Genomic DNA, 25,438 nt, shown 5'->3' with positions numbered 1-25,438 from the left:
ATTTTTTACAAAGATTTAGAGATAATTTGACGGAATAAAGATCACCTCTGACAAATGGTATTGGAGCAACTGGATATCTATGGCATAAAATGAACCTTGACCTAAGCCTCACACATTGTACAAAAATATGAACTCAAAATGAATTGCAGACTCAAATGTAAAATATGAAACACTGATAACCTGCACCTCATCAAATTAAAATCTTTTGCTCTATAAAGACCCTGTTTAAATGATGAAAAGAAAAGAGATAGCCATGGAGAAAATATTTGCAAGCCTTGTATCTGACAAAGGTCTATTATCTATAATTTACAATGAACTTTTAAAACTCAACATTAAAAAAGGAAAGTGGGCAAAAGCCATGAATATCTGTATTAAAAAAAAAGAGAAAATAAAAGTAAAAAGGCAATCGTCAAAAAGTTGAAAATATCAAATCAAACAGGATATTCTTTAAAACATCAATAGGACTTTGAGTTCAAGTAAAAACTGCAAATACAAATACAATATAAACAGCAAAATGGATACTTAACAATATGTAAGACACCTTACTCTTTTTGAAAGAAAAAGGAATAGATGTGATACTTATATTTTCAGAAAATACCAACCAGCAATTCTGGGAATGTTTTGTGCAGTTTTGCAAAAACTCTGAATACATGACTACATACTTGGTCATAAAATTCTGTCCACTCTTGCCATCACATTTTTAGAGGATTATGAAACATTTCAGAGAGTTTAAAAGAATTTCGGGATATGATTAAAGAGTTAGAAAAAAAAACCCTCTAAGTTAAAGCTGTGGAGAAATCAGCATAGTTTGAGGGAAAGACCCAAAGAGGCTTGAGTTATGCAAAATGGTATTCACCAAAAATAGTGGCTGACTATTGTTTACACAGATTAAACAAAATGACATAGATTTACCTCTCTACCTGAATGTTAGAGCTCCAAATGACCCTGCTCACGTGAGTACATGATAAGAGTTCAAATTTATGTAATCCTTACATTATTAAACACACATTGTTGCGTCTATATAAAAAAAAGAGACACTGAGGGGTTTGTATTTTGTGTAAGGTTGCTCAGGAAATGGTAGCATTCTAGTTCTGGTCAAGAATGGCTAATTTCAACATTCAGGTTCCCAACCAATGCGCCAGAGAGGTCAGCAAACTACAGCCCAAGGGCAAATCCAGCCTCAGCCTGTTTTTGTATGGCCCATGAGCTAAGAATGATTTTAATATATTTAACCATTTGAAGTTTTAAAAATCCCCCCAAAGAGTGTAGTTCGTGGCATGTGAACGTTGTATGAAATGCAAATAATTAACTGAAACAGAGACTGTATAGACCACAAAACATAAAATATTTTTTATAGGAAAAGTTTATTGGCTCCCACACTAGTGTATCCATGCAGTATGAATCTGCACACAGTATATTTCTACATCGTAACGTTGTATTCCAGGAAGTGGAGGAATTTTCTCTGATAGACTGTAATACAGGTTATGTGCTCCTGTGTGAAGCACAGATGAATTCAGAGATTTCTTGAAGATAGGAAAGCAAACTAAACAGCTTTTCAAAGAATTTCTAAGACAATTGTTCTTTGCACTTGTAAGCACTGGAAAGTATATAAGAAAATTGAAATGGGAACCTGATGTTTCCCAGGCCACCGCACAGTGGAAAACAGTCAGCGATGCATATTCTTTTAAGCTGGTAGAACATGTAGTCTGGATGAGTGTGTGCCCAAATCCTGCAGTTCACCTTCGTGTTTTGTAATGTGAAGCTCTAAATTCACTTTTTACAAAATTGAAGAAAATTGTAAATCTCAAGGTGATGTTTCTGCAAAAAATTCAAATAAATAAATACATTACCAGTAATGCTAACAGTTTCCTGTTTTCTTAAAACAAAATAATTGGAAGGTTTCTACAAAAGAATTGAGTAGGAAGGAAATAAAAGTTCTTATACTTAAGACCCTCTTTCGTAACCCATAATAATATCCTCAGTTGAGTAGCCATAACAGCAAGAGAGAATTCCTGAAAGCTGTTCAACATCCCTTCAAGCAATAAAGCAGAGGGTTTGGGGACAGATGGATGGTAGGGTAATTCCTCCTTATTTCCCTTGCTCTTTTCTTCATTTCTTCTCATCAGCATATGCCCCTCTTCCTAGAGAGATCTTACTGTTTAGTTTATATGTAGGTAAGATCTTTTACAATCAGACATTGTGGAGATTCCTATTTTTATTAACCAAATAAGACTTTGAGAACAATTGCATCAGAAGAAGCATTTAATCTTTGAAAAACTCTTGGGATCTAGCAAACATAATGTAACGCTTATTCAAACAAATAATGCCTCTTATCTTCATTGACATTTTTTTTCCATTCATAAAATAAACAATCTCTAAACAATCTCCTTTGCGTGACTACTGTCAAATGACCAAATAACTCCGGAGGCTAATAAAGTTGACCATGAGAATAGACTTTGACCTTTTAAAAGAGAGTTCGTCCTACTCCATTAATCATCATTATATTTCAATGGTACTTTTGGCTTAAGAAGTTTGGGAGGCAGAAAAGGGACAATTTTAGTTAGGAACATTGGCCATTTCACTCCGGCCACAAAACTGATTTCATGTCTTTGGGCATTCTATAAATCCAGACCTTGGACTAATATTACTTCTAATGTGAGAAGTAAAGAAAGGAAAATGAATTCTAATTGAATGGAGAATGGGAGAACCGATTGCATGATTCATTCGTTACTTCAATAATTGAAGTTAAGAAAGAACCAAAAAGTTCTGTTTTTCTATGACTAAAAGTGGATAACTTGAGAGGTTCAGGAAAAGTTCATGTTGCCCTTGAACAAATATGTTTTCCACATTTCATGGCCAGAATGTGGAGAAACAGAAGGGCCAGAAATTAGTGAAAAATTCTGATCTCACTTTGTGTTGCTGGACTTCCCTAGAGTAGGAAGTACCAAAAATCATCCTGGAGAGACTAATGCTTTTTCCCATTGTTTTTGCCAAAAGTGAGAACTATTTTGCCTAGCTCTATGCCTAAGCTAACAAGAGACTAAAATTTTAGATTCCTTTAAGCTCCCAACTGCTGATCTATTTTCATATACCCAATTAAAGGCTCAAATGTTAGAAAAAGTAATAAGTGGAAATGACAGGCTATGAGAGATTTTATTCATATAAAAATTAATATGGCTTCTTTCCCCCCAAGGGAAATGATGACAGAAAAGTATATTTTTATTTAGATTTGAAAATATATCTCTTTCTTTGGTCATTAAGCAGTATCTAATTTGTCCTGAGGTAAATTGCGGTAATTTCAAACATCTTTGCCTTACTATAACATAAAACTGTGAAAACTAGACAGTCCATTAAAAAAAAGTAAGCTAGATGTTTACACATTTTAAAATTGCCTAATTTCTGTACACATGTATATGCGTATTCATTTATTCATTCATAGCAGGTCCTGAATTTCCCAAATATTTGAAATTGAATATCTATAGGAAATTTTCATACATGAATTTCACACTGTACCTAGGTGGTTACTCCATTATAGTAGGCATTTTAAAAAATTTCAAGATATAGAAAATGGTTCCACTGCTATTATTTAGTGTGTGTGTGGGGGGGGGCACCTGGGTGGCTTAGTTGGTTAAGTGTGTGGCTCTTGATTTGAGCTCAGGTCATGATCTCACAGTTCATGCATTTAAATCCATGGTTCATGGGTTTGAGCTGTCAGCTCAGAGCCTGCTTGGGATTCTGTCTCTCCATCTATCTCTGCCCCTCCCCCACTCACTTTCCCTCTCTTTCTTTCTCTCAAAAATAAATAAATGTTAACAAAAAATTAAACTAATAAAGTATGTGTGTATATATGTATATAATTTCTAACTTAAAAATATGCATTCATTGGTCTTTTACATAGTTATGACAAGACTGGAAAATGAGATGTTATGATAGGCTACCCTGGAAGAATTTAACCAACAGGCCAAGTTTATAATTACTAATAGAGTTAAAACCTATCCTCTGAAATGAGGCAAAATTGTCTCCCCTTTGGCTCTTTCTTCCTTGCTCCTTTCATCCCCACAAACTTATTTTTCAATAGCTTAAGTTTTCTAAAAAATAAAGAAGACAGAAAGGAAAATTTGAGGCAGAATATACTACACAGACATTTCTAGGGTAAAGGAATACCAAGTGTCTGCCTTCTTTCTTCAGATGAACAGACTAAAGAACACAAACAACATATAAATTGCTACGACTCTACCATGATCCTCATTAGTAAGTCAGACCTGAGCAAAGTGTCTTTCCAAAGACCATACCTCTCCCTTGATCTACCAAACAAACAGACAAACAAACAAAAAGAAACAAACAAAAAGGCAACACAAAACAAAACAAAAAAACATGTAGTTACTCAATCTAAAATGGCTGAATGTTGGGGCCTTTTGACTCTTCTTTTGCATGGGGACAAAGAAAGGGAGAAATGGATAGAGAAAGGGCTTTTGAGGTGCAAAATAAAAAAGGAAATGTACTAGTGGCATCTCTGACCTAATTCCTTTGATGTGGAAGACATTGGCAGTGGAGAGGCAAATTGGTCTGTTTTCTCCCACGTGTCTACGACCAAAGTAGCTTTTCAACCTCATTTTCAAGTTTAAACCTCTACTTAGCCTAGTTTACCATATGCAGTTTTGGATAAACCAACCCCCAATAATGTGTACTTATCCCAGAGCCAATGACAGCCTCATATTCCAAAAAGCAAAATAGAAAAAATGGATTAAATCTGGAGTCAGGGGTACTTACTAACATGCCAAGAGTTTTGCCAACCTCTACTAGTGAAAATGTCTTTTTAAAAAATACTTATGTATTTTGAGAGAGACAGAGTGTGTGCACGAGCAGAGGAGGGGCAGATAGTGAGGGAGAGAGAGAACCCTAAGCAGGCTCTGTATTGTCAGCACAGAGCCCATCGCAGGGCTAGACCTCAAGCCCATGAGATCATGACCTGAGTGGAAATCGAGTCATACACTTAGCCAACTGAGCCACGCAGCCCCCCCAAAAATGTCTGTGTTTGATACAAAATTGTAATATCTCCTGTCCTGAAGATACATATATACCAACCCGAAACACCTATTTGACCAGAATGACAGCAAAATAAGATAGTGTTCCTTGAGATGAGTGTTATAATTAAAACTCTGTATACCTCTAGTGCTATTTGTTTTTAAATGTAAATTGTCTCCCTTTTGACTATTTCTTCAAATATTCGTTTACAATTACATTAGTCTAATTAAGAAAAAATGGTGTAAGTTGTGTGAGGATGATATTTTTGCATATTTATAATTATTTGTTTGAGTGTATATTTCCCTTGTAAAATATAATCTCATCCATTCATGTTTACACAAGAAATTTGACAAAACCTTAGCTAGTTCGATAACTGATAATGGGAGACAAATCCCATAACAATGTATGGCATCATCAGTGCTCCGTACTTAATTTACATCTACCAAAAATATGGATCTTTATTATTAGTGCTATGTTATTTTAATAGAGTTAGATTGGATGTGATCTCTATCCTCAAGCATTTAATATTGCAATAAGTAAACTAGACCAATGAGAGCTAATAGGTCAGGGGTGTGTGTGTGTGTGTGTGTGTGTGTTTGCGTGCATGCAGCTTGGATTATATGATTAATTGAATAATACATTTAGTGTAACTGGCTAACTCATTCTAGTTAAATGAATTTAGATGAAATGTTTTGATAAGTAGTTCTGTTTGTTCAGACAGAAATTAGGGACCACCTACTTAACAGGATAAAATTTCACTAAGGCTTAAAGGACATGAAAGGAATGATTTGAGGTCCAAGACAAAGGATATTAAAAGTTACTCGAAGAGTTTGTCAGGGTGAAGGGCAGTCAGTTTGGAACAACAAAACAAAGCAAAAGAAACAGCAAGAAGGTGGTCAACACTGAACGTTAGGAATCTGATGATAAATAGACTGGTTATATTGAGTAAAGTCAAGGGTGATAATAATTCAAAAGAGATGTAGAAAGCATTTGGGATTGCTAGATTTCTCAAATGAAATGGTTATGACATTATCATAAGACATTTAGGAAATATGAAAGCTAAGAGACACGGAGATAAGTTTTCAGATGAAGAAAGGGGCCACCGAGTTCGAGATGCCAGTGTATCCAGAGCAAGTCACTGGAAGAGGGACTTCCAGAACACAGACTTTCCACCTCTCAGTTACTTCTGAACATTTTTGACAATTGAGAAAAGTAAGGCAGAACTTTCCGGAACGTGGAACAGAACTTCCTGCTATGAAAGTATGAACCATTAAATATAAAACTTTACTTTTTAGCTACAATAACAGGTAAATTTCCCAAAAGAGAATTGTTACTTAACTCTGACTAAATGGTTCTCTGGCCCATTTATATTTGCCTCAGGCCAACCAATTTCCTCTTTGACCAGATGGACACAGATTTGTAGACAGCAGTGGCCCATGTGGTATGGCCCAGAGCCTTTCCTGCCTCCTGTGTCACTGCTCATGTCCAGTGGAATTTGGACCAAGACACAAAAGTGCAATCTTTAACAGAAGTTTCATGCTTTTCTCCTCTCAGGCAAGAAATCAGGAAAGAATTATTGAATCATTTATCAGCAAGTTTTTATTGACTCCTTTGCGTATTCTGATGCTCATCGTACCCTCCATTACATTTCAGTCTCAGTTTAAGCCAACTTTTTGAATCCTGGACTCTTAATCATCCCGTCCTATATTTTTATTGCTTTAAGGAATAAACTGACCATTGAAGTTGGCCAATCTGATCATGTCTCTGACCAACTTAGAATCCCACTGGGTATAACCTATCAGATTCCCTAGTATATCATACAAAGCTTCGCTGACCTGGACCCCACATTTTCCTATAATCCGGTCTCCAGTCACACTCTCATGCATCTTTGGTTTTTCCAACATATTTCCAACTTCCCCAAAGCACAAAGCCCCTAGTGCTTATTCTTAGTCTCAAAATTTATTATATCAGTTATACTACTTACCTTATTGATATATAAATATACTACTTATCTTATTACCTACTGATACTTATATCAATTATACAATTATACAACTATGAGTTGGAGCTGTCTCTTACTTTTTGGTATCTCTTAGTTCTGAGAGCTAAATTCTGGCTTACGTACCTCTGTTACACCAATTATCACATTTTTTTTGACAATCGTTTACCACATTTTGAATTTTTGGAAGAGGATGGTGTGGTCCTGTGTCACTCTCGAATTCCCAGAGCTGAACACAATACCAAGTACACAGAAATAGTGTAACTGTTTGTTGAATGTATTGATGGGTAAATGAACACTAGTTTGATTCCATTACTATTGTTGAAGCATTCTTGTATCTATTCATCCACTCACAGACTTTTCATCACTTTCTCTTCACCTAGTAGAATTCTATCAGCCCAGTGATTATCACAGTGCTTGGTGGATATGTTAAATGAATAAATTAAAAATTTGTCATGTCACATTGTACTTTCTTCATAGGCTGTGTCTTGACCCCCACGTAGAAGTAATTTCTTCTTATCCAGAGTCCTTCAAAAATTATTTTTGGGGAAACGTGTTTGCCAACGTGGTGTACATCCTCTATATTTGTCAGAAATTGTTTGAATATTTTTTCGTTATTTAAAAATAAATATTATAACTTGTTTCCCCAATTAGTCCTGAAGATTTTGAGTTCTTGATGACTATAACCAATGTTATCTTCTTTCCTTTGACTTGCCCACACGTTGTCAGCGTTTAACTGAGATTTGAAACGCAAGACACAGAAGAAAAAGACGTGGCATTGGTCTCAGGTTGATGGTAATGGTGAGGGTTTGAGTTGTGAATCAAACATGCTTTCATTATGCCTCAGAGCAGGAATTAGGGATAAGAGGAAGAAATAGCAGATGTTAGGGTGAAACCTGTACATAGTAAGTGCTAGGAAAGTGTAAAAAAGAACGGATTAGAGATGTGAGAGAGAATCAGGGGCATTTCCGACAAGGAAGTGAGTGTGGAACATTCTCTTCAATCAGGATTACTGAAAAAGAAATATGAAGAGAGAATTCCTTGAGGGTTAATAGCCCAAAGGTAAGAAGTATCATGAGAATTAAAGGGAAGAACCTGCAACACTGGTGTAATCAGAGAAGCCCTATTACAAGTTAACAAATATGGGGTCAGATAGACAAGAATGAGTGTTCAATAGAAGGATTTTGTGAAGAAGTTCTAGGAGTTGGGAGAGTCCTTTATGTGTTTTAATAACTAATTCATCGGTTTCAATGGCTAATATATTGCCAGGATCCTGGAAGGGTCTGCCTTCTTTGTCAACATTGTTACAAGCTTAACTTCAGAACTTGGGTGAGGCATGGACAGTATGACTCAGGGGGGCAAGGTGAAAAACCATGCAAGCAAATAAACCTGATACTTTTAAACATCACCTTTAGTTTTTGGTAAAGAAGTATGCAGAGTGATCAGTCTGAAGTCAGCATCTGGACATTGGAAGATATAAAAGAAGATGAGATGTTTTCACCTCTCTTAGTTGCATTCTTATAGATCTGCTTCATTAAATGAAGGTACTCTAGGTATATTCTTATTGTCCTGAAATCCTGTGGGATACACCAAAGATCTCACAAGCCATGTGTCCCCGAAGAAAACAGAAAAATATGTTCCATTGTTTCCTGATAAGAAGCCATGATGGAAAAGGCATTGCAATAAAACTAACAATGCATCTTTCATTTCATTAAACCTTTAAACATTCACAAGGACAGCTACTCCTATTTTAAGCATGTTCTGGTTTGCATGCAGTTAGTACAGTGAATGGAGATGTTAGCCACCAAAACCCTTTCCCCTGCTTGTGTAAGGAAAGGCACATCTTTGCCAAATAGCTTTGGTTTGGGGGACAACCCTCTGAGTCCACATTTGCTTGAGTAGCAATTCATGTGAGATGGAAAATGGAAACTTAACAACCTCACTTAGTGACTATGTGCATGGATTGTAAGAACTCAGTAAAAGTTAAAAACCATCAGAGCCGGAAAGAATTTCGGCTGGCAGCGGTAGATGAATGTGTATATTTAGTAATATAAAGAGCCCATGAAGAATGGCCACTTGGAGTCTGTAAAAGTCAATCAAGTCTTTGGGATATGTAGGGCAGGGAGAAATCACGTGTCAACTATTCTGTGACAATGCATTGGAACACCCTGACTTTTTGATTGAAGTTCAAGAATAGCAGTCAGGAATTTTGTGCTGTGCCCCAGATGTGATGAAGTTGCTGGCTGAAAACAATGTATAAACAAAACATTAAGTAAAAGAAGAAGAGAGAGAGAGGGAGAGAGAGAGAAAAAATCTACTTGATTATCCTAAGTAGATATATTTGACCTCAAAAACAGGAGCTAACTGAAAACCAATAACACAGTTGTTCCGCCAAACTTGGCTAAGCAAGGGAAAATGAACTGTCAAAGTACCTGACATGTAAAAACGCTGGCCACAAATATACAAAGAACTTTCCTTTCAAGTGACCATTTTTTCATATAGTATCTCAGTTGTCCATGCATGGATATTATCTTCCCTAGCACTTTCCCTCTTAGTGTTTGTAATTCAATTTATCACGTGCTTTATTTTTAAATAAAATAAATATACAGAAAGGTGCATGATTTTTTTTGAATTCCCCTATCAAATGCTTATTTAAATTGTCCTTTCCTTCCCACAGGGTACATTCATCAACATGAATTTGATATGTGTTTTCTCTGTTCTTTTAAAAATATTCCTGCCCACATGCATGTATGTTCATGAATGTTGTATTGTTAATAACATTATACCATATATTTTCTTTTTTTTTAATTTTTTAAAGTTTATTTATTTTGAGAGAGAGAGAGAGGCAGAGACAGGATACCAAGCAGGCTCCATGCTGTCAGCACAGAGCCCAACGTGGGGCTCGAACTCACACATCGTGAGATCATGACCTGAGCCGAAATCAAGAGTGGAACGCTTATCTGACTGAGCCACCCAGGCGCCCTACCATATATTTTCTGCCACCTATTTTTTACTCACGTTATATTTTAAGGTCTATTTTTTAAGAGCCTGGTATTTTAATAGCTGGACAACATTATACCATACAAATATAATATATATTATTTATCCATTCCATTTTCCTCTGAGGAAATTTGGTTTATTTCCATTTTTTTCTACCTTATAAATAGGACTGAGACATCCTAGCATACATTCCATGCAAATAAGGCACATACTATTTTCTAAGTTCTTCACGGTATAATCTAATTTAATCGTCACAAACAGTCCAGGAAAACTGTGGTTTGATTACCATCTTAGAAATTAATACATCGTAACGGTTAGGAAACATTATCAACTTTACACAACTAATAAGAAGGGGGCTAGGATCACATTTTCATCTAACGTTACTGAAATCATCTTGTCTATTTATTTGTTTACCTACTTATTCTCTGTCATACTCACCAGAATATAAGTCTCAGGGGGACAGGGGCCTAGATTTTTACCAGTAAGTACTTGATAAATGAATGAGTGAGCCAACGAATGAACGAGTGAATGACTACAACAGTTCTCCTCAATGTTACAGAGCTCAAAGAGCGAAAGAACCGTTATCAGGTCTGGGGTTCTTGAATACATTCATTTTAATTTGAGGCAATTCCGCGTTCAAAAAAGCCCAGGCATGCTGCTCTGGGTTTGGCTCCTCATCAAATGTCTGTGTTTGCTCAAACCGGGAACTCAGGGATGTGTACTGGGTGAACAAGCTTTGGATCATTTCAGATGTCATACAGAGGGCTGGCAGTTTGTGGTTCTGAAGAAGTCTGGAAAGTCCAAGTCAGTAAAGTTCTGTGGCTTACTATAATATTTTTTTCCTCATTTTGTAAACTCTGGAAAAAATAAATCTTCCAAGTTACAGCCACAAGTTTTGTGACACGCCATACGCTTAAAAATGAGTAATTAAAATAATACGGATTGCAGTGTTTGAAATCACAAGAACAGTCCTGATTCTGGGAAACAGACAGATTAGCAATCCACTGTTTTCAGAGTTGCTGGCGAAAATTTTCCATTCCTTTATTCTATGCCATAAACATCAGATAAGATATGAGGAAAATTCTGTGACTATTATCAGCACTCAGCGCTGCATTTTGGGTTTTTTTCGAGTCATATATTTTATTCTTCAGTATTACTATTCTGAAGCTCATTAATAACCCTAACTGGAAGAGAATGATCAGTTCTGTTTACTGAACTTTCCAGTTAGTGAAAACGTACAAAATAAGCCTTTCTTTTATTTTTATCCTTGTTCTAGCAACTTTCGAAATGTGGTAACATATCTTGTAGACTGAGTGCATTTAGTATAATGGTCCAATCTTCCTTTAGAGATGTAGTATCTTTATGTATCTTAGAACATCTAACTTGCAATAAGTTCTTGTAAGTTTTTCTAAGAGGTTGTTTGGAATCTGTAGAAATCACAAGACATAGCCTAGAATTTAGTTTTTCAATCACGACATCTTCTCTATTACTTTGTGCTCTTTCTATTCTTGCCCAGATAATTGGACAAGATGTTACTGTTGGGCTCCATCTAATTGAGTTCTGTTGGGTGAAGTTTTACCAGGTTGGGTATAAGATGAACCAATATGATACATGTGATGTCACAAATGTTCACATTTTGGACTTCATAAAAATGGTACTTTACTAACAGTACTGAAATCCAGTCAGTATAAAACAAACAAACAAACAAACAAACAAACAAAAACTAACAACTTTCTACCACAGCAGAAATGGTAGTTCTATAGTATGCTTTTTTTTTCTAGAGTAGCTTCTAGCTTCCGCTTGTTAGAATGATTAGGGGTGGGTATTTTAACCTGGCAAATATTTTGTGGTCTGTACTTACTGTCCTCAAAAATTATGCAATACTTGGTTAGTATAAATTATATTACATATGTTATAGGTTATATGTATGTAATATATTATAAATTATAATAACAAACTAGAGGACAAATGAACTCTTTCTACTTGTTTTCAAAATTTTGTATAGAAATTTTCAAAGACAAAAGTTAAGATTAGCACAATGCACTCCTTGAAGCAGAAAATCTGGGTCTAAGTCTAAGTACAACCCTGGGGGAGCTTCTGAGTATCTCTGTAACTCACAACTTGGGGCATATATAACCAAATGTCTTTTAATTTCCTACCAATCTCATTTTACTCACTAGGCTGTAGTAGTATATGTTAGGTCAGTGTAGTTCACTGAATGCACCCTGTATCTTCCATGACCTTTCTCTTTCTAAATAGACACTTGGCTGTAATCTACTTTCACCACAAAGGCAAAATTATAACCAACTTAAAAAGAAAAATAGCACTAGGAATAGACTAGTTCTAACCATAGGTATTCAACCATTATCATGATGTCAACTCTAAAAAACACTGGTGTACCAAAAAAAAAAAAGAGACAAGATTTATCACAATAGTCTAAAGTAGAGCTCCTGTGAATTAGTTCTTTATTGCTGTATAACAAATTATTCAAAACATAGTGGCTTCACCTTACAAATATTTACATATTTCATGTATCTAGTCCCTGACACTAACCAGGTGTTCAATTATTTTAAAAAATCTTGAATAAATAAAAGATTAAATGTATGTATACATATGTGTGTGTACAAATATGAATAAAATACCATGGAACTGGATAATATTTTTATACTATATGGTTATTACGTATACAATTACTGTTAAATGCATTTTCTTCTCCAAATCTCCAAATATATAATAGGACAATTGGGGATGGTGATATTGATGAGTTTTAACTTTTTACAAGTACTGAGTAAAGGAATAGATAAATAATATAAGGAATAAGAAAATTTTTGATTGATTAAAGAGGGGAAGTATTAAATAGGGGCCTGTCATAGAATAATGAATATATTTTAATTTTGAAGAGCAGAGGTTGGATGAATTCAGGTGAGAGATTTCTGAGAGATGAGGATATCATAGGGAACATAGAGGGCTGTCAGAGAGCCTGATGTAAGGAAAATACACGGCCCAGTCTAAAGATAATCAAGTTATGTAAGCAGCTTAAAGTTACAACACTTGAGATTCAGCCATTATTCTTTCTCCTCAGATGGTAAACAGATATAAATTAAGGAAGAATTCTTAAAAAGAAAGACAACAAAAATAAAATTAACATCTTCATGGAATTAAACTCTGCAAAACAAAACAGTGCCAAAAAATCACTGCATTAAATTTTGCTATCAACTTAATTTTTTAAAGTGCCAAGTAATCACCACTATAGATTGAGTGTTTTTGTCCCCTCATCCCCTAAAAATGCATATTTTGACATCCTAACTCCCACAGTGATGTACTTGAAAGTAGGTCCTTTGGGGGGTAATTAGTTCATGAGGGTGGAGCCCTCATGAATAGGATTAGAGCCCTCATAAAAAAAGCCCCAGAGAGATCCTTCATCCCTTCTTTCGTGTGAGGTAACAGTGGGAAGGTGGCCATCAATGAGGAAGATGGCTCTCACAGACACCAAACACACGGATGTCATGATCTTGGACTTCCCAGCCTCCAAAACTATGAGACATAAATGTTGTTTATAAGCCACCCAGTTTATGGTATTTTTGTTATAGCAACCTGAACAGACTGGGATAGTCACCATCCATCAGAACAGGGGACTATTTTCCAAGTAAGAGGGTATTACTGGTAACAGATATCAATTAATGACATTTAGAGAGAAAGACTTCAACTGGGGGGAAAACAATACCAAGGAGAACTTATCTTTCATATAGAGATTATTTATTGGCTAGCACTTTTAAAAAAGAGTTTAGACGTAGGATCATGATATTTAGAAATTTCTGTTCTTCATGTAAAGATATGTGCCATTCTATGGTCAAAGATAAAATTCTCACGTGGAGAAGTGTTCTGGAAAAACTCAAGTTTCAGTTATGACGGGTCACACAATAACACAAGGAAGCATATATTTGAGTTTCTGCTCAAAAGTTTTTAATGCACTTGGACCTGGGGCAAATGTTCAGGAACCCCAAACTGGCTATGAACTAGCCACTGTTATGCCTATTATAACATTGTTTAGTTTCATTTAACAGTTGGGTTTCATTAAAATGCAGAAAAAAATCACAGTACTAAATATCCTCTAAATCCATTTTGTTTGGCAGGAACGTTTTCTAACATAGAAAAGGCTTAGATAAATAATAGTGTGCTGGAAAATAAAGACAGACACTCTATTAGCTCTTCTGGGTTATTTTTCTTGAGTAAATGTTTAATACAGCTTAAGGTTATTCAATCATTTATTTGGTCAGGAAGTATTAGGACTATGCCTTGGAATAAATCAGAGAACAAAATCATAATCACTCCCCTCATGGCGTTTACATTCTGATGAGGTGATAAAAAATGAATAATAATGATAAAATACATTAAGTGGCATGTAAGAAGGTAATAAATGCTATGGAAATAATAAAGGTAGAGCATGGGAAAGGAGATTTAGTGTCAGTGGAAGGAAGGAATGGGATACAGTGTTAAATAGGGCAGCTGTGTTAGTCCTGATGGAGATGTAACTGAACAGAATTGTACAGTCCAAGGGAAGAGTTTTTCAGGCAAAGAGAAATACTAGTGCAAAGGCTTTTAAGGCAAGAGAGTGCCTGGTTTATTTCAGCCACAACAAGGAAGTTACGGTGGTGGGTGGGGAGTGAGTAAGGGAGAAAATATCACAAGATAAGTCAGAGAAGTTATTGGTGGTTGGGTGTGGAGGGAGGCTTTGTTTCTGAAAGTCACATAAACCTTTTAAAGTTGAGCATATATATATATATATATATATATATATATATATATATATGTAAAATAGAAAGGCTGGGCATCATTGCAGAGTTTTGAGGGGAGAAGTTCTGTGGTGTGAATTTGATTTTCATGCCTCATTCAGTAGGAGGGCATAGCCTAGAAGGAGTTAACTCTGCTCTCCCCCACCCTACATGGCTAAGGTCCTCCCCTCACTGCTTCTAATTTTTTCATCAATCACCCCATGATGCAGCTGCTCACATGATTTGAACAAGTTCTTTGAAACACATGGTCTTAATTCCATCCCTTTTTTCTAATGCCATGTGAATTAGTCTCTAGCAAAGAACTTTTGGGCAACTTAATCTAGAAATAATAATAATCTAGAAAGAAATCATGCAATTTTTCTTTTTTTACCTCAGTGTCTATGTTTTTGGTTTTTCCATTGCCAGACTTCAAACATTGGAAATATCAATTCGTTGGATTAATCAATTAAATCAATATTTATTGTTGTCTACTATGTGCCAGGCTCTGTTCTATGACTTGGGGACTTAGCAATACACAAAATAAACCAGGATCCGGTGCTTATGAAGCTTGTATTAAAATTCAAACAGCCCATACAACCTATAATGTACATATCAAAGTCTAGCTTCCATACACATAATTTGGATTTTACTTCAAAGAGGTAAACATGGGGGTAAAAACTTGGGCGTACCACCCCCTTTCATAGATACTGTAGCATCAAAGGTCACAATGTTTTTGTATCCAGTTTTGCATCTTTGAAAATCGTGGATGTAATTCCTGCATTTACCACATTCATTCCTCCTTTTTCTTGGTAACAATACGCTAGCTTTATTCTAGTTTTCTCCTTCTCTGTACAGCCCACATGAAAGGGGAAAGATAACTGCACACTCAGCTGTAGGTTTGACCCCAATGACCATAGGCAAATCCACGCTCTTAGCCTTCGAGGATGTATAGATGATCTAATTCAGGTCAATGTGGTGGGAGGAGATGTTTTTGAGGACTTCTGGAAATGAAACTTTCTTATTCTCCCAAGAAGTTCCTCAGACCAATGTTATCCCTTCTGCTCACTGTGCTTGTGAAGATAGGAGCCACTGGCAGACCCTGGCACCATCTTGTAACCCCAAGAGAAAGCAGCCATGAGTAGAAACAGCGCTAAGAAAAGTAACAAGGAGGCATGGAAAGGAACAGTCTTTCATGATGTCATCGAGAACATTCGATCAAATTTCACTTAAGGCCAGGACAAATTTCTGGTCTGCAGTTACTTGAGTTGAGGTTTCTGTTATTTCAACTAAAAAATTCCTAAGTGGGGCACCTGGGAGGCTCAGTTGGTTAAGCATCCAACTCTTGATGTAGACTCAGGTCATGATCTTATGGTTCATGAGATAGAGCCCCACGCATTGGGCTCTGGGCTGACAGCACGGAGCCTCCTTGAAATTCCCTCTCTCCCTCTCTCTCTGCCCCTTCCCCACTCACGCTATCTCACACACTCTCTCTCAAAATTACATAAATAAACTTAAAATAAAAATTTCCTAAGTGATGTAACTACTACACGCCCAGCTCTGGCAATAACAAAGAAGGAACACAGTCTGTAGCATCAAGAGATTTTCATGTTAGTGACAGAAACAGAAAAGTAACTAATTATATAGACTGATGAGTTTTAGCATAGGCGAGAGAAGGTTCCATCCAGCAAGGAGAACACACTCAGCTTGCTCGTGAGGGACAGTGGAAGGTTGCCAAGAAATATTCCTTGGAGATGATCCCTGAAGTACCTTTTATAAATTAAGTGAGACAGAGAACAAGAACAGTCAGTTAAGAAACAAAACAAACAAACAAAAACCCCAAAATAAAAAAAACAAGCCCACTGCCATTAATGATAAGAGTCACTAAAATTTCTTGTTTGCCATCTCTCTGATACTAAAATATTTTCAGATATTGTCTTATTTAACTCCTGTAACAACTGTATGAAGTAAATACTTTTTTTTAATAAAGGAGGAAATTGAGGCTAATAAAAGTTAAAGGAATTGCTCATTTCCAAATAACAATGAAGTTGCAGGTCTGGAAACTCAACCAAGCACTTTGACTCTAAGATCCACGTCTCAATTCACTATATACTGCTGGTTTCTGGACTTTGGAGACTAAAACAAACATTTTTTAAAATGTCATTTATTTATTTTGGAGAGAGAGTGACAGAGCACAAGTGGGGCAGGGGCAGAGAGAGACAGAGACACAGAACTGGAAGCGGTCTCCAGGCTCTGAGCTGTCAGCATACAGCCTGACCCGGGGCTTGAACTCATGAGCTGTGAGATCATGACCTGAGCCAAAGTCAGACACTTAACTGACTGAGCCACCCGGGCACCCCCTAACACAAACATTCTTGTACCAAGTATTTCTTTGTATCTTGCATACGAGCAGGAGGGTGAATAATGAAAGTAGAGAGGAAATCGGGGGCTGTATTATAAAAGGAGAGCATGCTCCAAAGTTTAGATTTGAGAACTGAAAGTTAATTTCGTATCCAATGGAATATGACATGGGGTATGCCTGCATCTCACTAAGACATGTGTGATCACCAGAAACGGTCTGCCTCAAGTGTAGACCAAGTACTGAGACTCCATAATATCAATGGGACTTGTGATTATCTCAGAAGTGGGGACTCATCAATTGTATGGCGTGCAGTAATGTAAATATACATGAAATGTAATAAACATCATCATATGTAGCAAAAAAAGTGTTCTTAAAGTATTTTATGCGAAAACAATGTTTGAAGTATATAGAATATCTTACATATTTTAACAGATGATTAATTCCGTAAAACAACACTATTGGACATACCAAATGTTTTTTATCTTATATAAACAAGATTTCCTATGATATAAAGTATAAGCTAATTGTTTTTTTGTTAAACTATTCATACTGAGTAGCTATTTTGAGTGACTTTATTTAGATATTTCTTTTTTTAAAATTTTTTTTCAACGTTTATTTTATTTTTGGGACAGAGAGAGACAGAGCATGAACGGGGGAGGGGCAGAGAGAGAGGGAGACACAGAATCGGAAACAGGCTCCAGGCTCTGAGCCATCAGCCCAGAGCCCGACGCGGGGCTCGAACTCACGGACCGCAAGATCGTGACCTGGCTGAAGTCGGACGCTTAACCGACTGCGCCACCCAGGCGCCCCTAGATATTTCTTAAAATAAAAACATTTGTTTACAGAAACTCATTCTTTACCAGTGGGAATACAAAATGATACAGCCACTTTCTGAGAGGGTTTGGCAGTCTCTTACAAAGTTAAACATAGTCTTAACAATACAATCCAGCAATCATGCTCTTAGGTATTTACCCAAATGAGTTAAAATTTTATGGCCACCCAAAAACCTGCCCACGAATGCTTATAGCAGCTTTATTCATCATTGCTAAAAATTGGAGTCAACCAAATGTCTTTCAATAAGATAATGGATAAATAAACAGTAGTATATTTACACAATGGGATATTGTACAATGATAAAATAAATAAGCTATCAAGCCACAAAAAGACGCAGAAGAATCTTAAACACATGTTGCTATGAGAAAATAGTCAATCTGAAAAGGCTATATTCTCTATGGTTCTAACCATAGGATATTCTGGGAAAGGTGAAACTATAGAGATAATAAAAAGGTCAGTGGTTTCCCAATGTTCAGGAGGAGGAAACAAGGATGCATAGGTGGAGCACAGGGCACTTTTAGGGTTGTTGAAACTATTCTGTGTGATACTGCAGTGATGGATACATAATGTAACACATTTATCAAAACTCTGCAACATGAAGGGTGCACCCTAATGCAAAATACGGGGTTAGCTAATGTGTCCACATTGGTTCATCAGTTGAAGCAAATGCACACACTAATGCAAGATGTTAATAACAGGGGAAACGGAGAAGGGAGTCCCTGTACTTCCCATACAAAATTTCCGTAAACCTAAAACTGCTCTAAAAAGTAACATTTACTAGGGGCTCTTGGGTGGCTCAGTTGGCTAAACATCCAACTTTGGCTCAGGTCATGATCTCATGGTTTGTAAGTTCAACCCCTGCTTCAGGTTCTGTGCTGACAGCTCAGAGCCTAGAGCCTGTTTTGGATTCTGTGTCTCCCATTCTCTGCACTCCCCCCCCCTCATTTTCTCTCTCTCTCTCTCTCTCACTCTCTCTCGCTCTCTCTCTCTCTCAAAATAAATAAACATTAAAAAATTTTTAAAAATAAACAGTAACATTTACTGTTATTTATTTATTTATTTGAAATGTTTATTTATTTATTGAGAAATAGAGAGAGAGAGAGAGAAAAAGAGAGAGAGAGAGAGAGCACAAGCAGGGGAGGGGCAGAGCCTGACACACAAACTGTGAGATCATGACCTGAGGCAAAACCAAGAGTGTGACGCCTAACCAACTAAGCCACCCAGGCACCCCACTAATATATATTTTTTAAATACTTATTTAGAAGATATTTTTTGGGCAACATAAGTCACAGATGATTGGATTCTAAAAATAATAAGTTCCAATACATTTCAGAATTCAGAAGCGCTTTGAGATTCTCTCATCTACGTATGTCTTCATTTTAGAACAAGGCCAGAATGTTTGACTGTCGTGATGCCCACAAAGCATGCAACTGAGGGAGTCTGAACTTGAACTCAGTTCACTTCACTCATAAGTTTATGACATTCTTCACTAGATCAATTGACTGACTCAGTAGTATGAAGGAGTCAATGACACAACCCACCCAGCATGAGGTCTTTTGAACAGGGTAAAAATGTAAATTCTACATTTCTCAAGTGGTTTTGGTTTTCCCAATAATGGTCCATATTTTGAAAACACACACACATAAACACATGCCTACATGCATGGATATACACATGCACACACACACACTCATATATGCAGATACCCTCTATCAGGAGCATTTGAAATGTTTCATATAAAGAAATAAAAATAAACTCTTAAAGCAGGGTAGATATGCTTATTTTATAGACTCAGTGAATAATATTTCTTCCAGTTTTTGGATTGCATTTGGGAGGGGAGGGCAGTAGTTACTGAACAATTCCTAACTTGTAGAAATGCTTTTTTTTTTTTTTTTTTTAAATCTAGCATCTGTCAAATTTTTGTAATTTGGCAGATCCTGTATCTGGACATGACAAATTTCAGCTGGAAAAATATGTTGTGAAAAATCTTTCAGATGCCACATCACAACTGGGGCCTCTGTTAAAGCCAAAAGTGCAGCTGGACCATATTATTACATAGCTATTTTATTTGCATTCCTGACCCGTAAGGAGTAAGTGGATTTCCATCTGGTATATTATATCATTCTTCTTCTATGATGAGAGTGAACAGTTTTTTTTTTAAAGTTATACTAACAGCGTAGCTGAATTAACTATATCGGTCAAATTATTTGAAACACTATTATTCTTTATTAAGCTAGCAAAGAACTATAAAACCAACTAGGTCTCAGTGAAAAATAATTAGTATGCAAATATGATCATAGTTAAAAAAAACTTGCAGTAAAAGTGAGACCGAAAAAATATTAAATATATTTCATTTAACATGCTTTTAAAAGAATGCATCTTTTTAAATGTTTATTTATTTATTTTGAAAGAGCGAGAGCAAGCATGAGAAAGGCGGAAAGAGAGAGAGAGGAAGAATCCCAAGCAGACTCCGTACTGTCAGTGCAGAGCCTGACACAGGGCTCAATCCCACCAATCGTGAGATCGTGACCTTAGCTGAAATTAAGAGTTGGACGCTTAACTGACGGAGCCACCCAAGTGCCCCAGGACACTTGATTTTAAAGAATGCCACATGACTGAGAGAGAGAACTGGTGTCAGGGCAATGGGGCTGGCTGGACAGATGCCACAGCACTATCCTGGGCAGGACAGAGCTGGCACTTGGCAAGCAGACCCAGATTGTCACAATTCATGCAGGAGGAGGTATGGGACCTCCAGGGGAAGTCAACTTTCATGCCATGCTGGCTATACTCTATATCCCATCTCTGTCCTGACCTGTGCCCCAGGGGACTGACCTCCCTGGACTTCATGACAGTGCTTTTTTGGTCTCTGGCTTCCACTGGGTCTGACAAACGAGTCATTTGCAAGGCAGGGCGGCAGAATTGATTCTCCTCACCCACTTCCTCATCACCTGTAATTGCGTCAGTGACTGTGTTTCTCTTTCTTGCAGCCTTATCCAGTGACTTCAGCCCCTCAAGGCTACAGATTTCCCTGCATTTTGGTAATACCAGTCCCTTCCCCCTTCTCTCAAGGGATGGTCATTGTTTATAATAATTGTTGCCTCCTGGATGATCAGCCATTCTGCCTAGTTTCTTTACAGCCTGACCACACATCTTCATTAAAATTTTTTCAATTCAATACTTTGAATGTGCTGTTTCTGCTCGAACCCTAACTAATGTAAAGTAATAATAATAGCTACTAAGTATTATGATACGCTAAATATTGTGTGAGGAAGTGAAAATGACCTATAGAAGCTCATAATAATCATCTGAGGCTGACATGTATTATCTAAAGATAAATATTATTTGCAGATAAGTATTAGAGAAATTGAATGACTTCCCCAAGGTCATGCATCTTAAGTGAGTGAATGATTCAAGCTCTGATTTTCTGACTGTGGAGCTTAGTTTCTTAATTATTACGCGATCCTATATTGCAAATCATCACACCTTAGAGCAAAGAAAAAAGTCTGCGCATGAAAAGGCTTAAAAAACTTACAGTTGAAAAAAATCCAACTAGCACTGGCTTTCCCAATCGTTTTTCCAAAGGGGTAAAATTTCCACATTCTACTTGACTGTTACAGCATAAGATGATACAGCAGGTATTCAAACTTCTTAAACCAACAGTGTATATTTTTACATGTGGCAATTCTGGTTTTAACATTAGCTACGTGGTAGTGCAACGCCTATATAAATCTGCCCAACAACAAAAGTGAATGCTACAACATCTGTCACTGTTTTTCCTCAAAAACACTAAGAGCTGTGCAGACCGATCTCATAGGAGCAGACTGATCTCATCCTGTATTTGATGTCCTGAGAAATATCTACTGATCTGTAAAACTTATCACCAGTTACGACAGAGAAAATCTGTCATTAGTTGGTTAGTAAGTGTTAGTAGTTAGCTTTTACAGTAAAGCCTAATAGCATTGGAGAGTACATTGTCCACAATTTTTTTAATCAAATGAAATTTTGCCTTAACTTTGCTTACTTACTACTGGAGGAGATCTGATATTCAGACACTCTCTGTAAAAATTATGCCTATGTTTGTTGATGTCAGAAGCTATACGGATGAATTCCTGTTGGTGCAATGAAAGCAAAAATTATGCCTATAAATTGAATTGGTACTATTTATTTTAAGTTCAATGTGGTTCATCTTCTTTGGTTATGTTATTCTATATCAGAAAAAAAAAGGAAATGTTAGGTCTGAGAGTTACAGGGACACAGTTGGATTCTATTGTTCTATATCATTCATTTAAAAACATGAATGCTGTGAAAAAAAAATTTGGCCTTCCTCATGTACTTTATATTTTCTCTGAGAAGTAAAAACTAATTGAATGTGTGAATGAAGGACCTGTAAGTGAATGAACAAACCAACCATTCAGGTAAAAATTATTTTCCTTACACATTAAGAGTTGATTAATGTAAAGGCATCTGGGTGGCCCAGTAGGTTAAGCGGCCGACTTCGGCTCAGGTCATGATCTCGTGGTTCATGGGTTCGAGCCCTGTGTTGGGCTCTGTGCTGACAGCTTAGAGCCTGAAGCTTGCTTTGGACTGTGTGTCTCCCTCTGTCTCTACCCCTTCCCCTCTCACATTCTCCCTCTCTCCCCCCCGGCCTCAAAAATAAATAAACATTAAAGAAGTTTTTAAAAAGAGTTGATTAATGCAACAATTACCTTTTGCAATATTTAAAATGTTCTAGTTTACTTAAAAATCTCTTGTTTACTTGATTCTCCTACTTATTGGGCACTGAGAGAGGTTTCACAGTTATTGAAAATCTATTATGCATGAGATATTGGCTCATAAAATTATTTAAACCTTAAAATAATTGTAGCATGTTAGGCAAAGGTGATTAATAGTTAGGAAAAAGGCTTTTGGTGTCAGATCTGTGTTTGAGTGTCAGATGGAGGTGTGAGTGGATCCAGAATCTCTATATAGAAGGGATATTCAATTTTAGGGGGTCACAAATAAAACTCATCTTGTACATGGGAGATAAAGCGATAGAATGAATATGTCAACTTTATTGTCAATAAAACCTACATTAGAAGATGTGGCCTAGGTCGATGGCCAGATGGTCTGGGAAGCACTCTGTTCTTTATTTCCACTCCCATCCCCACTTTAGACATCAGGATAACCCACTCAAGGAGAATTTGAAGTCTACTGAGGGCAATCCCACTTACCATGATTACTACCACACACGTCTCTGGGATAATAATGGAAGGAAATAGAGTGAATAGCAAAGCACTCCCCAGTGCTTTTAAACTTCAAATCACTTAATTCCATCTAGTTGAGCACAATGCCAGATGCATAATCTTTAATAAATAATAGTTATCACTGCCACAAGGCACAAATATTCTAATTTTGCTACATAAGAAACGAAGTCTCCAGGAAATGATGTGACATGTTCAAGTAACAGAGAAGCAAGGATTCAGATCTGAGTCAGACCCTGCAGTAGGTGGAAGAATGCCCCCTGCCCCAAAGATGCCCACATCCTAATGCCTGCAACCTGTGAATATGTTCTGGTACACGACAAAGGGAAATTAAGATAGCAGATGGAATTAGGCTTGCTCATTAACTGACCTTAAAATAGGGTATCCTGAATTATCTAGGTGGTCCAATGTAACCGCAACGGTCTTGAATATGGAGGAGGGAGACAAGAGTCAGAGTGATGCACTGTGAGAAAGACTGTATCAGCCATTATTGGCTTTGAGGATGGAAAGGGGGCCATGAGCCAAGGAGTGAGGGTAGCCCGTAGAAGCTGGAAACAGCAAGAACACAGGTTCTACTCTCAGGACTCAAGAAAGGAATGTAGCCCTGCCGACATCCTCATTGTAGACATGAGACTATTTCAGAGTTCTGACCTCCCAAATTGCGACCTAATAAATTTGTGTTTCGAATTACTCAATTTCTGGTAATTTGTTACAGCAGCAATAGGAACAAATACAAACTGCAAAGGCAAGCGTGTCTACCCCATGCCACACCTGTTCCCAGATGGACTCTGACTCCATCGAAGGCTGAGTTCTAAGGGCTGGGTTAGAAGGTGAGGTGGCGTGGATTCCAGATGTCGTGCAGGACTGGCAAGAAAGACGATTTGATGAAGAGGGGTTATTTGCCACTAATAGACTTTGAGGAACATAATAGAAGAGACTTTGGGGAAAGGAGTATGAAAGATTGAACCCTCTTACCTCAGCGCCATGTCCACAGAAGCTGAATAAAATGGCAACGAAAGAGCATTTCTATGGCATTCTTTTTCATGAGACATTGTGCTTCATAGGCAGTTTTAAGCCACACTGTCATTCTGTGGCTCTCTCAGTAAAAGCTGGTTACAAAAATACAGATTACTCCAAAGCATAAAGCTCCAAAACAATGTATCGTGTCTATTTAACTGTGCCTTTTAATCTAGCCCTAAACCAAAACATTTTGTGAAAAAATTCAACGGTAAGACTAGCGTGTTCTATTTTAGAAACTAGTGAAAATGGCTATTAATAGTTTAGGTTAGTTATGACCTTTAGAGCGTGTTACCCTCCTGAAATGGAGCTGCCTTATGTTCATTACATTGAGTAGAAATCGGATATTTTATTTGGGTTCCATCTGGAAAGGGAACCAACGCCACCCAGGAAACTTGACACGACATGGGCTTCGAGTAGGATAGCATTAGGAAATTGTAAAATAATGTTTTCACCTCTTGGTCCCTTCATAGCGGCTTATAGCAATATATGCTTAAGATGTTCATCTGGGCTGGGGCGCCTGGGTGGCTCGGTTGGTTAAGCGTCTGACTTCGGCTCAGGTCATGATCTCGCGGTCCGTGAGTTTGAGCCCCGCGTCGGGCTCTGTGCTGACAGCTCAGAGCCTGGAGCCTGTTTCCGATTCTGTGTCTCCCTCTCTCTCTGCCCCTCCCCTGTTCATGCTCTGTCTCTCTCTGTCTCAAAAATAAATAAACGTTAAAAAAAAAATTAAAAAAAAAAGATGTTCATCTGGGCTATATGTTTTCATTGCTTCTTAAGAACGAGTTTGTGGAAATGTCTAGCTATGCTTTGACCCAGAATTCTGGATCCTCGGGACACATTTTATTTGCTCACTGACCCATCCCTGACCACCTTTGCCTCTCCTTGGTGTCTGGAGGCTAAAAATTAGGAAAAGAATTTCAAAGGGCTTCTGCTCCCTAAGACCACTACCTCTGCTCTCAGACAAACACGGAGTTTTGAAATGATGACTTCAGGATCTGAGTTCACTTTCTCTACCAACGTTTCCAGGAGAAGCGACTTACGAAACACATCTGGAACAGCTCCGATGAAGTGGAAATTCCCTGAAGTGAGTGCATGTGATTAGTGATAAATATTTTCTTATGTATTCATTCAGAATGGCTTGAAAATTTTTGAGTCATCATCCAGGAAAAACACATACAGTGTAAATAAAGGT

The 25,438-nt window shown here is 37.2% G+C and overlaps 1 long non-coding RNA gene across 1 annotated transcript in view; it reads left to right on the top strand.

The window, feature by feature from the left end:
* The window catches only part of LOC109501710, a 473,282-nt gene extending 452,118 nt beyond the window's left edge, over positions 1 to 21,164 (top strand). The window contains exon 5 of the long non-coding RNA XR_006600951.1: positions 20,977 to 21,164. This is a non-coding gene — a long non-coding RNA (uncharacterized LOC109501710). The remainder of the gene's footprint in view (positions 1 to 20,976) is intronic.
* The last annotated feature ends 4,274 nt before the right edge of the window (positions 21,165 to 25,438 follow it).

This window comes from Felis catus, chromosome B4 (assembly GCF_018350175.1).
Source record: "Felis catus isolate Fca126 chromosome B4, F.catus_Fca126_mat1.0, whole genome shotgun sequence".
Classification (NCBI taxonomy): domain Eukaryota; kingdom Metazoa; phylum Chordata; class Mammalia; order Carnivora; family Felidae; genus Felis; species Felis catus.
Note: the sequence above shows the minus strand (reverse complement) of the source record. Positions and strands in the feature narration are given on the sequence as shown.